We start from the raw sequence: 12,874 nt of genomic DNA, 5'->3' as shown, positions 1-12,874 counted from the left end.
AATGAATAAAATAGAAAACAAAAATATAGTAGGAAGGATTACAAAAGCAAATACTGACTCTTGGAAAAAGTGAAAAACCTCTAGAAAGGCTAATAAAAAAATAAAAGAATGCATAAACAAAGGATAAGAATAAGAAAAAGGAGACATATGACAGATATCAAAAATTTATTAATCTGAGGATTAATATAATTCTATTCCCTTTGCGAGTGGTTGAGGTAGGGAAAGACATATGACAATTCCTTGTGAAAAGGATGAGAAAGGGGAAATTTCACTATAGTTCCTCCAGGAAAAGTCCCCCCACCGCCAGCCCCACCCCGGGACCTGTCACACAAGAAACTTCTCCATCTTGTCTCTGGACACTGGTGTCTGAAGAAGTGACAGCACACATTGGTGCTGTGGCAGCCATACTAGGACATGAGGACAAAACCAAGGGGATCAGAGGAGCTAACAAGAATATTGCTGAGTCCCCAAAGAAACCAACACCAGAATTAACTTCAGATTCTTGACATGTGAAATAAATACATTACTTATTGTTGAATTAGCTCTTATAATAGTATTGTATGAGTTGAAGCCAAAAACATTGTGATGGACATAGCATTCTGAAAGCAGTTTCTTAATCTTATTTACAAAATGGGAATTCAATGCAAAAGCCACAACTTTTCTTCCCAAACAGAATGGAAGAACCTGAAGGGCCTTCTTTCTTCAACAGCAACTGCACTCTAGGAGCCAGGCATGGAGAGAAGCTGCTACAGAATCAAGGCTGTAGAAGCTTCTTAACTCTCTGCCTCCTTCTCAGCTCAGTCTGAACAACGACCAGGATTTACAAGAGATGTCACATAAGATGTCTAAAGAGAAAGGACCAATGGCCTAATCTCCATCTTATTAAGAAGCCAACACTCTTGGAAAATCTGGTCATAGTCTTTGACTACACTTTCTCTTCCTTCCCATGGTTCTTCAAACGCCTAAATCAAAAAAGTACATTCATTCCACAAATTTCCTACCTAGACACAATCCTAAATATTCTTAGGAAACTGAATAAGTATAATCCATGCTCTTCAACTTTCCAATTACTTTACCAGGTAGTTGAACTTAAGCGTTAAAAAATTTTTTTTACAATAGTCATTTATTTATGAAAGCAATTTTAGCAAAGGTTTCCTAGCAAAATTAACCATTAACATAAAAAGATGCCCAATGGCACACTTGTTCAGATTTTGTTGAGTGACATGCTCTTGAAAAGCAATTACATTCTCATCTGAGTTTTCTGCTTCTTGCTCTAAGTACATACAGCTTCCTTGTTTTTCATAACAGTATTTGAAATTAGAACCATAGATTCTTATGACTTTTTCTTGCAGTATATTTAGACATACAAGATTATGGGATTTATAATGCCCTGTTTCTCCCACTCATTGATGGAATATAATATTTTGCTGGCTCTTCTCTTGCTGGAGAAACATGGTATGAAGACCACACTTTTTCCCCGTCTCTCCTTTATTTGTTAGGAAAACAACTCCATAGTCCCCTCAGATTGCTGACATTTATTTATTTAAAAATTTTTTTTAATGTTTTATTTATTTCTAGGAGAGAGAGAGAGAGACAGCATGAGCAGGGGAGGGTCAGAGAGAGAGGGAGTCACAGACTGAAATAGGCTCCAGGCTCCGAGCTGGCAGTCAGCACAGAGCCCGACGCGGGGCCCGAACCCACAAACCGCGAGATCATGACCTAAGCGAAAGTCAGACACTTAACCGACTAAGCCACCCAGGCACCCCAGACTGCTGACATTTAGATAAGGCAGCATGAAACAGATGAATTTTCTTATCTCCAGACAGAAGTAGAAACTATATACAAGACTTTCTTTAAAAAATAGAATAGAGTGACTGTAATATAGCCTAGACTGGAAGACAGGGCTCTTGAGTCCAACTGTTCAGTCGTAGACTTATGAGATACTAGGGGGAAAATATCACTCAAGAACCTCTTGGTACCTCTCTGGGCTGCACCTATAAATGGTAATTATGCTTTTCTATTATAGAGCTCTCTAACATCTATTGTGATACATAACTATCTCAAAGGAGTAGTTGACAGCTTAGTTAATGCATGGAGTATAAATCACTTTGAGCTTCTGAGAGGAATGCAAAATGTACATTCAACTCCAAATCAAGTGGTACAGGAAAGGAAAAAGAAACCATGAATCATGAACAAGGAAGGCATGGACAGATGTCTTAGGATAGGGATTCTGTGCAGTAAATACAACTGCAGCTTATAGCTGAAAAAGGAAAATGATGCAATTGATGGCATGGATTAATTCCTAAGACAGAACTGAGGAGATAAAGAGGTCAAACTTCTGCTACAGATTTGCAAATGGGCTATTGTGTGGGCTATAGCAACCGTAATACAGATTGTAAGGTCCAAGATGGTCTGGCCACTGCCCGCTTCTCTATTACTCGATTGATTCCATTAATGACCCAATTCTTCATGCTTTCCTGTATCTATTCCTTTTGTTCATGGGGTTTGAAGCAACTCCCATCAAGAAGTGGAGTTTATTTATAGTATCCATAGAGTCTGACTTGGGTCCTGTGACTTGCTTTGGCCAATGGGGTGTTAGCAGTTGTGATGCAAACAGATGCTTAAAAACTGCTTGAATATTTTTTGGTTTTCCTCTTGCTCTTCTGTGATTGTGAGGAGGATATGCCCCAGTAAGGACGCTGAAGGATGAGACACATGGAACAAAGCCAATCTGCCCAGGTGTCCCAGCCAAAGTCAACCTAGATCACCCATCAGCCAGCTTTTTCCTAGACACATGAATGAGCCAAATCAGCAAGAGTACAATCTAAATTACTGACTCGGCTCAGGAGCAAAATCTATGCCTATTATTTTAAGCCATGGAGTTTTGAGATGATTTGTTATACAGCAATCTTGTGGCAAGTGACTGGGTAGAGTCAGCAACACTTCCCCTTCTCACTGAACTTCAGCAACATAAGACTTACCTATTGAAGAGAATGTGTGAGCATAGAGTCCTTGCAAACACTGTTCCCTCTGTACCTAGAACTGTCTCCTGTGCTTCTCTCCCTCATCCTTTACCGTAGTCAGTTTCTTAGTTGAGTATATTTATTCATCAGTTCTTGGCTTAAAAGCCTTTCCTTGCACCCCCGGGGTAAGTAAGGTTTCTTTACAATATATTCATGTTACTTTATATCGGAGCACTTTTTACTTATATGCCTTCTGCTTATCATTACACACAGACTTTTGTGATATTGATAAGTCTGTCATCTACACTAGATTGCAAAGTCCAGGAGTTTAGTGGACACAACTGTTATTTGGTTCTCAAGTGTGCACTAATGCAGTGGACAATACCAAATACTGTGACTTTGCACTAGTTTTTATGAAATAAAGAAGCTGTAGAAGATGCACCTATCTTCACCTTCTGTGGGTGGTGACAATTAACTAACATCTGTATCCTTCTCCAGAGGAATGGCCTTGAGTGACAGGAGTTACTTCATTCAGAGATACCTTAGTGACTGCCCAAACCAGCCTCAGGAGAAGCCAAGAACCAGTGACTGACCAATGCAGGTACTGAATACTCTAGCCTGCTCCCTTCTGGGTGAGACAATCTCTGTGGTGCAATTTATTATGCTCTAGAGCTCCCATGAGACCATGCTAAGCTAGGCTTCCCCTGACACACATCTTTGTCTAGTCCCTTCCTTTATACTACGCCACTCCTCTCAGTGCCCTTATCCTTCTCTGGAGAACCTGACCTCAATAAATCACTTGCAAAAGAATCTTTGTGTCAGGTTCTATTTCCAATCAAATCCAACCAAAGACAGGAATTCAAATTGAATATTTCTTGCCCATCCAAGAAGGAAAGCTAAGTTAGAACCCTGAAATATTATCCACTGGGATAAATTTTTGGATAGAGGAAAGTTAAGAGCTCACTTTTCTCCAAGGATCCAGAAATTCACAAATGTCTAATTAATGTCAGGGTGCATTAGAGCCTCCATAGTCATTAATACTGACTTCTTCAAATATAAGATTTTTGGGGGTGCATAGGTGGCTCGGCTGGTTAGGTGTCCGACTTCAGCTCCTGTCATAATCTCGCAGTTTGTGGCTTCGAGTCCCACGTCAGATTCTTGCTGACAGCTCAGAGCCTGGAGAGTGTTTCAGATTCTGTGTCTCCCTCTCCCTCTGCCCCTCTCCTCTCCTCACACACACACACTCTCTCTCTCTCTCGAAAATGACTAACATTAAAAAAAATTCAAATATAAGATTTTATTGAGTAAATAAATGTATGAATGTATATAATGCTTTATTCTTTCCTGGAAATGTATATTCCCTTTACCATACCACTAATAATAAATGTATTTCTCCGTAGAACTAGCCAGGTAGAGAGCATGCTCTACATCTGATGAATAGGAGTTTTGTCTCACTTCTATAGGTGAATTGCTACTTGCAAAAGGTAATTAAAGAAGAGGTGATGGTGGCTACAAAAATGCTCATAATATAATGTTAAAAGAAAAATGACACAAAGCTACACATAGTAAAATCCTAAATAGTAAAACAAATCTATTTCCCTAGACATTGAAAAACTAATGAAAGGAAGCATGCCAAGATGTAAATATTAGCAGGAGAATTACAAAAGATTTTAATCTTTTTACATTTTTTTTAAATTTCAAGTTTTTACTATGAGTGATATAATGGGCAATCTGGAAGAAATGGACAAATTCCTAGAAACATATAAACTACAAAAAATGAAAGAGGAAGAAATAGAAAATTTGAGGAGACTCATAACTGGTAAAGAAATCAAGTTAGTAATCAAAAATCTCCCAAAAAAACAGGAGTCCAGGGCCAGATGGCTTTCCATGGGAATTCTTCCAAATATTTAAGGAAGAGTTAACACCTACTATTTTGAAGCTGTTAAAAAAAATGGAAGGAAAACTTCCAAACTCTTTCTATAAAGCCAGCATTACCCTGATTCCAAAACCAGACAGCCTCCACTAAAAAGAAGAACTACAGAACAATTTCCCTGAAGAACACAGATGCAAAAATCCTCAACAAGATATTAGCCAACCAGATCCAACAACAATACATTAAAAAAAAGTCATTCACCACAAACAAGTGGGATTTATACCTAGGATGCAGGGCTGGCTCAAATTGTGCAAAACAATCAATGTGATTTAGCACATCAATAAAAGAAAGGACAAGAACCACATGATCCTCTCAATAGATGCAGAGAAACAATTTGACAAAATACAGCATCCTTTCTTGATTAAAAAAATCTCAGGAAAGTAGGGATAGAAGGATCATACCTCGAGATCATAAAAGCCATATATGAAAGACCCAATGCTAATATCATCCGCAATTGCGAAAAACTGAGAGATTCCCCCTAAGGTCAGGAATAAGACAGGGATGTCCACTCTTGCCACTGTTATTCAACATTGCATTGGAGGTCTTAGCCTCAGCAATTAGACAACACAAAGAAATAAAAGGTATCCAAATCGGCTAGAAGGTCAAACTTCACTATTCACAGATGACATGATACTCTTATGTAGAAAACCCAAAAGATTCCACCAAAAAACTGCTAGAACTGATCCATGAATTCAGCACAGTTGCAGGATACAAAACCATGCACAGAAATCGGTTGCATTTCTACATACCAACAATGAAGTAACAGAAAGAGAAATCAAGGAATCGATCCCATTTACAATTGCACCAAAAATCATAAAATACCTAGGAAAAACTCTAACCAAAGAGGTGAAAAATCTATACACTGAAAACTATAGAAGGCTTATGAAAGAAATTGAAGAGGACAAAAAAAAAAAAAAAAAAAAAAAAAAAAAAAAAAAAAAAAAAAGCTCCTGGATAGGAAGAACAAATATTGTTAAAATGTCAATACTTCCCAAAGCAATGTATAATATTCAGTGTAATCCGTATCAAAATAACACCAGCATTCTTCACAGAGATAGAATAAACAATCCTAAAATTTTTTTTTAATATTTTTATTTATTTCTAGGAGAGAGAGAGACAGCGTGAGCAGGGGAGGGTCAGAGAGAGAGGGAGTCACAGACTGAAACAGGCTACAGGCTCTGAGCTGGCAGTCAGCACAGAGCGCGACACGGGGCTCGAACCCACGGACCGCGAGATCATGACCTAAGCGAAAGTCGGACGCTTAACCGACTAAGCCACCCAGGCGCCCCTAAACAATCCTAAAATTTGTATGGAACCACAAAAGACCCCGAATAGCCAAAGCAATCTTGAAAAAGAAAACCAAAGCAGGAGGCCCCACAATCCCGGATCTGAAGCTGTAATCATCAAGACATCAAGTATGGTACTGGCACAAAAACAGACACATAGATCAATGGAAGAGAATAGAGAACCCAGAAATGGGCCCACAAATGTATGACCAACTAATCTTTGACAAAGCAGGAAAGAATATCCAGTAGAATAAAGACAGCCTCTTCAGCAAGTGATGCTGGGAAAACTGGACAGCGAATGCAGAAAAATGAACCTGGACCCCTTTCTTACACCAGACACAAAAAGAAACTCAAAATGGATAAATGACCTAAATGTAAGACAGGAAGCCATCAAAATCCTCGAGGAGAAACCAGGCAAAAACCTCTCTGACCTTGGCCGAGCAACTTCTTACTCAATACAACTCTGGAGGCAAGGGAAACAAAAGCAAAGATGAAGTATTGGGACCTTACCAAATAAAAACCTTCTGCACAGCAAAGGAAACAATCAGCAAAACTAAAAGGCAACTGATGGAATAGGAGAAGACATCTGCAAAAGACATATCAGACAAAGAGTTAGTATCCAAAATCTATAAAGAACTTATCAAATTCAACACTCAAAAAACAAATAATCCAGTGAAGAAATGGGCAAAATACATGAATAGACACTTATCCAGAGAAGACATCCAGATGGCCAACCAACACATGAAAAACTGCTCAACATCACTCATCATCAGGGAAATACAAATCAAAACCACAATGATATATCACCTCACACCTGTCAGGATGGCTAACATTAACAACTCAGGCAACAAGAGATGTTGGTGAGGATGCAGAGAAAGAGGATCTCTTTTGCACTGCTAGTGGGAATGCAAACTGGGGCAGCCACTCTGGAAAATAGTATGGAGGTTCCTCAAAAAATTAAAAATAGAACTACCCTATGACCCAGCTATTGTATTACTATGTGTTTATCCAAAGGATACAGGTATGCTGTTTTGAAGGGGCACATGCACCCCAATGTTTATAGCAACACTATCAACAATAGCCAAAGTATGGTAAAGCCAAATGTCTATCAATGGATGAACGGATAAAGAAGATATGGTATATACATATGATGGAGTATTACTCAGCAATCAAAAAGAATGAAATCTTGCCATTTGCAACTATGTGGATGGAACTAGAGGGTATTATGCTAAGCAAAATTAGAGAAAAACAAATATATGACTTCACTCCTATGAGGACTTTAAGATACAAAATAGATGAAGATAAGGGAAGGGAAGCAAAAATAATATAAAAACAGGGAGGGGCACAAAACATAAGAGACTCTTAAATATGGAGAACAAACAGAGGGTCACTAGAGGGGATGTGGGAGGGGGCATGGCTCAACGGGTACGAAGCATTAAGGAATCTACTCCTGAAATCATTGTTGCACTAAATGCTAACTAACGTGGATACAAATTTAAAAAAGAAAAAAAAAGCTCCTCAAAAACAATTTCAAATTTTTAACAAAGCATGACTGAAATTTATTTTAATGGTTAAAAAAACCCCAAATGAGTAACTTAGCAAAAAATCATAGAGAACAATGGCATTTTTTATTCCCCTAAATGAACTCAGTTCAAACATGTAAGAAGGGGGTCTTCTACTTGTGAAGTAAATGGAGTAGATGCATGTTCCTCTTTTTCTCCCAATAATTACAACTATAAACCTTTCACATTATGTATTAAACAAACATAAGGTGATTCTTACAGGTGACAATAAGGAGATCTTCTAGAGATCTCAGGAAATGAAGAGCAAAAAGGTAGTGAGTTTCCTGGAGAATTTTGCCCCCCATATTCTAAACTTGGAGCTGGTGAAGCTGGCAACCTGGAAATTGCCAGTGACAAGAAGCAACAGTCGTCTGTTCTCCCCAGAGAAAGGACAAGAAAAAGAGTAGCCTACCAAGTCACAAAACAGTCAAGACAAAACAACAGTGCCACTTGTTGACTTCAGCCAAACACCACAGAAATATTCTGTGACCGACCCCCAACCAAGGCAGCAAAGGCTGAGCACCCTTACAATGACCTCCACCTTCACGAGGCTGTACAGAAGTGTCTCACCCTCCTGTGCCCAGGCTGAAGCGACTAGCTATTACAACTGTAGCTAACACAAAAAGAGTCAGAGGTAAGCAGAGAAATATTTAAGACACTCAAATGTTCAATACTTTTGTGTAAAATGTGGTGTTTTGTGCACTCATCATGTGTAAGAGATGTTTACATTAAGAGGTCAGCATCATGTTTCCAAACTAAGATGTGTGAGGGAACACTTGAAAAATACACAAGATTTTACATTGAAATCTTACTAAGTATACAAACAATATGAGCACATTTTCGATAATTTAAGAATGACTATTTTTAACTTTATTAGATTAAGGGAATTACTTTAAGTAGTTGGGATGGCCTGTTGCAAAATTGAGAACACTCAAAAATAAAATCATATATATTAAATTTGCACAGTTTGCAGGTTTAAAAGAATCTAAGTTTAAAAACAGATTGAAGCATAAATCAAGTACCCATTAAAAGTGAATTGGATATATTAAATTGGATAGATTTAGAAACAGAACAAGAAGATCTATAACTTTAGTTAGCAGGCTTTTAAAATTTATAATTTAACTATTAACTTTCATACCAATTTAAATCTTAAAAAAAAATCTTTTCAGTGCATAAAATCTGCCCCTAAGAGGTAAAAACCCCTTACATTTCATAATCTTTACAAGAACACATGCCATGATTATCATCTGTGGGAAATTCTTGTCAGGCTTCTCTAGGGTTTTATTTTCCATCACGGCTAAAAATTGTGTCAAGTTCCAGTGAGTGGTTCTAAGGACATCTGGATTATCCACTCCTTCAGTAGAGGGTCTGTCCTTATCTAATCTGTTTTCTTCCAGCAGCTGCCATCTTGCCAGCGAGGAACAGATGTTAGACAAACATTTGTTTGAATTAAACTTAATTAGCTACATTTTTCAAGCTCTATTTTAAAATGGCGTATGCTGGGACAGTGATCCTGAACAGGTTTTGTGTTCATGGCACACTTTCAGGTACTAGAATTTTAGATACAAGATTAACATTCTCATAAGAACCTGAAACCCATCAGCCATATTTACGACATGAGCACCAGCAGTGAGAACGTCAAGCAGTACTGGGTCCTGTCCAGGACTCTGTTGCAATTTGGGAAGAAGTGCTGACAACCTAGGGCATGCTTTTTTGTACATAGAGGAGGTAAAGCTCTGCTATGTTCCCTTTATCCAGTTATGTTTCTGAGGTTCTGGCTGGTACCTATACTATGTTTCTTCCTTTTTTTTTTTTTTTTTTAAATGTTTTATTTATTTCTGAGAGAGAGAGACCGCATGAGCAGGGGAGGGTCAGAGAGAGAGGGAGACAAAGAATCTGAAGCAGGCTCCAGGCTCTGAGCTAGCTGTCAGCAGATAGCCCGACTCGGGTCTTGAACCCTGAACCGAGAGATCATGACCTGAGCCGAAGTCGGACGCTTAACCGACTGGGCCACCCAGGCACCCCTATACTACGCTTCATCCTAAACTGCAAGTTTTACCCCCAACTGAATGCCTCAACAGAAATCCACATACTGTTTGACGTTCCTCGCTGGGACACTATGTGGCACAATTTCAAATATTATTATTTTATTTTATTTTTAATGTTTATTATTGAGAGAGAGAGAAACAGAGCATGAGTGGGGGAGGGGCAGAGGGCAAGGGATATACAGAATCTGAAGCAGGCTCCAGGCTCTGAGCTATCAGCACAGAGCCCAACAAGGGACTCGAACCCATGAACCGTGAGATCATGACCTGAGCCAAAGTCAGAAGCTTAACCAACTAAGACACCCAGGAGCCCTAACAAATACTAGAATTTTAGATAACACACTTCAAAGATGTAAGGGACCTCAAACAACATGAAACAATACACCACAACTCATATTGTAGCAAAAAATAATTTAACATACTGAAAAAAATTGGGGGGGCATATCCATGAAATGTGTGCTTGTTGAGAATCACTAATTATTCCAATTTTAGGCCTAAGATTAAAATTAGCATTTATTCTGTGACACTATAATGTAAAGTGAATAAAGAGATTTTAAAATGTTATTTAAATAGACCATTTTAGAAACCAACTCTTACTTAAGGTCTGTACTGACCATATTTTCTTTTCTTTCATAATTTCATATATATATATTCTCCCTAAAGAGACTGTTATTTAAAAGAACAGTATAACCTACGTAAGTTTGTACTCTTATAGATGATTTGCATTGCAAATTAATCCAAGATCCCTAACAAGAGACTGAATAAATTAATTTATATCCTTTTGAGTTGAATACATTCATCTATTAAGCAAATTCTTCTCCAGTTTCACGTTATATAGTAATTTTCTCTTGGTAAGTTCATTTTTATTATATCAGTAACTCATACTTACTATAAATTCATAAATACAATGAAACCGACATTTCTCAATCTCAGCATTATTGACTTGGGGCTGAATACTTTTTGTTGTTGTGGAGGGCTGTTCTGTATGTGAGGTTTTGCTGCATCCTCAGTGTTATTAGAAGTGACTGGCATTCTCCTAGTTGTAACATACAAAAATGTCTTCAGATATTGCCAGATGTCCCAAGGAGATCAATACTGTTCCTGGCTGAGAAGCACTAAGTTAAATGAAAAGAAAACAAGACACCTATTTTTCTGGCAAACTTAGTTTATATCTTTATGATCAATTTTCTGTGTGTACATATATAAACACAAGGATAATGGATAATTTTTTAAAAAATGATCATATATATTGTTTTGTTACTGCTCCTCTGCAGCATAGAATATGTACACTTTTTCACAAATAAGCCTTCTTCATCATTCTGAATGGCTACATCGCATTCCATTGCTTAGATAGAATACAGTTTATTTGTTCAATTCACTACTTTCAGATACTGAAGTTATTCCCAGTCTTTCTATCTCACAGACAATAATGTGACAAAAGTGCTTATTTCATTGGTTAAGATATTCTTGGGCAATACTTTCTTTCCCTAAGAATTTTAAAGATTTTTGTGTTTCATTGTCTTCTGATATTAAAAGAGGCTGCAGAGAAACAAAAGTCCATAATGCTTTCCTCTGTGTTTTCTCATTTGCATGTGCCCTCAGGAAACCTGAAAAATTCTCCTTTTTATCCTGAAGTTGAATATTTCTTTTTTTATTATTTCTTTTTATTTTTTAATTTACATCTAAGTTAGCATATAGTGCAATAATGATTTCACAATAGAGTCCAGTGATTCATCCCCTACGTCTAATACCCAGTGCTCATCCCAACAAGTGTCTTCCTCAATGCCCTTGCCCATTTAGACATCCCCCCACCCACAACCCCTCAAGCAACCTTCTGTTTGTTCACTAAATTTAAGAGTCTTTTATGTTTTGTCCCCCTCCCTGTTTTTATATTATTTTTACTTCACTTTCCCTATGTTCGTTTTGTATCTTAAATTCCACATACGAGTGAAGTCATAGGATATTTGTCTTTCTCTGAATAATTTTGCTTAGCATAATACCCTCTCGTCTAGTGTTTTTCATGTAGTCTCCGGTCTCCATTCTCTCTTCACAAACAAAAACAGCTCCACACCCTCCAGAGCTTCTCTCTCCCCCAGGTCACCTCTCGATGCCTTGTACCTGCTGAGTTCTGTGGCTGAAGTTATGCAGACTGTTGTGTTGGTCCTCAGATCAAATTTTCTAGGTGCGCAAAGTGGTTTGATGCTGATCTAGCTGCGTTTCAGGAATGAAAGAAGCAGAGGATTTCCATGCTGCTCTGCCGTCTTGGTCCCTCTGCCACTGAGAATTTCTCTTTAAATATTTAGGCACAATTCCACATTCTTTTCAATAAAATTTTCTATTATGTCTTTAAAATAACTCATTTTCGGTTGACGGTTTCTCTACTTCAAAGGCACATGTTATCCTTATGTTGGGTTATCCCCTATGATTTCCTCCTAATTGCTTTTATTTCTTCATTCCCCATCCTGCAATCATTGTGAATCATACTTCATTGTACGTTACTCTGTTTGCTTGTTTTCAAATTGGAAACTTCATTTTTTTCCATTTAATTATACCAATAATCCACAATTACTATGGTAAATTACCAAATGCAGTTAAATCAGGTTTTTCAACCTTGACACTATGGACATTTGGGGCTGGGAAATTTTTAACTGCAGGGGTAGGGTCTCCTGCACATTACAAGATATTTAAAATTTACTGACCCTTGTGACTTATTAGTTTTTTAATACTGTTCTGGTCCTCATTTGGTTTCCTCAGCTCTCTTTTACTCTTCTGTTTGTATGTCAGTCTGAGCATGTTTTTGTTTGTTAACTGAATTAATATTCTTCTTAAGTTCTTCTATATCATGAAGGTCTTCCAGGGATTTTTTTCCCCTACTTTTTGAATAGATGCTTTTCCAAAACAGGTCATTTGTTGTTATATGTGGCTCCTCTCTCTCTGTCCTTTACTATGTGGCAAAGTCACCATGTCTTTCTTTTTTTCTTGTTCATGATTAACACCAATCATTCCATGTTTCTACTCTTTGTTCTGATGTTGTACATGCAAATTCTCCTAGGTTCTCTGTCCACCTGATCAGAGAGCAGTTGTC

The sequence above is a fragment of the Hyaena hyaena genome, unplaced genomic scaffold, assembly GCF_003009895.1.
Source record: "Hyaena hyaena isolate Hyena2069 unplaced genomic scaffold, ASM300989v1 scaffold_1555, whole genome shotgun sequence".
NCBI lineage: Eukaryota > Metazoa > Chordata > Mammalia > Carnivora > Hyaenidae > Hyaena > Hyaena hyaena.
Note: the sequence above shows the minus strand (reverse complement) of the source record.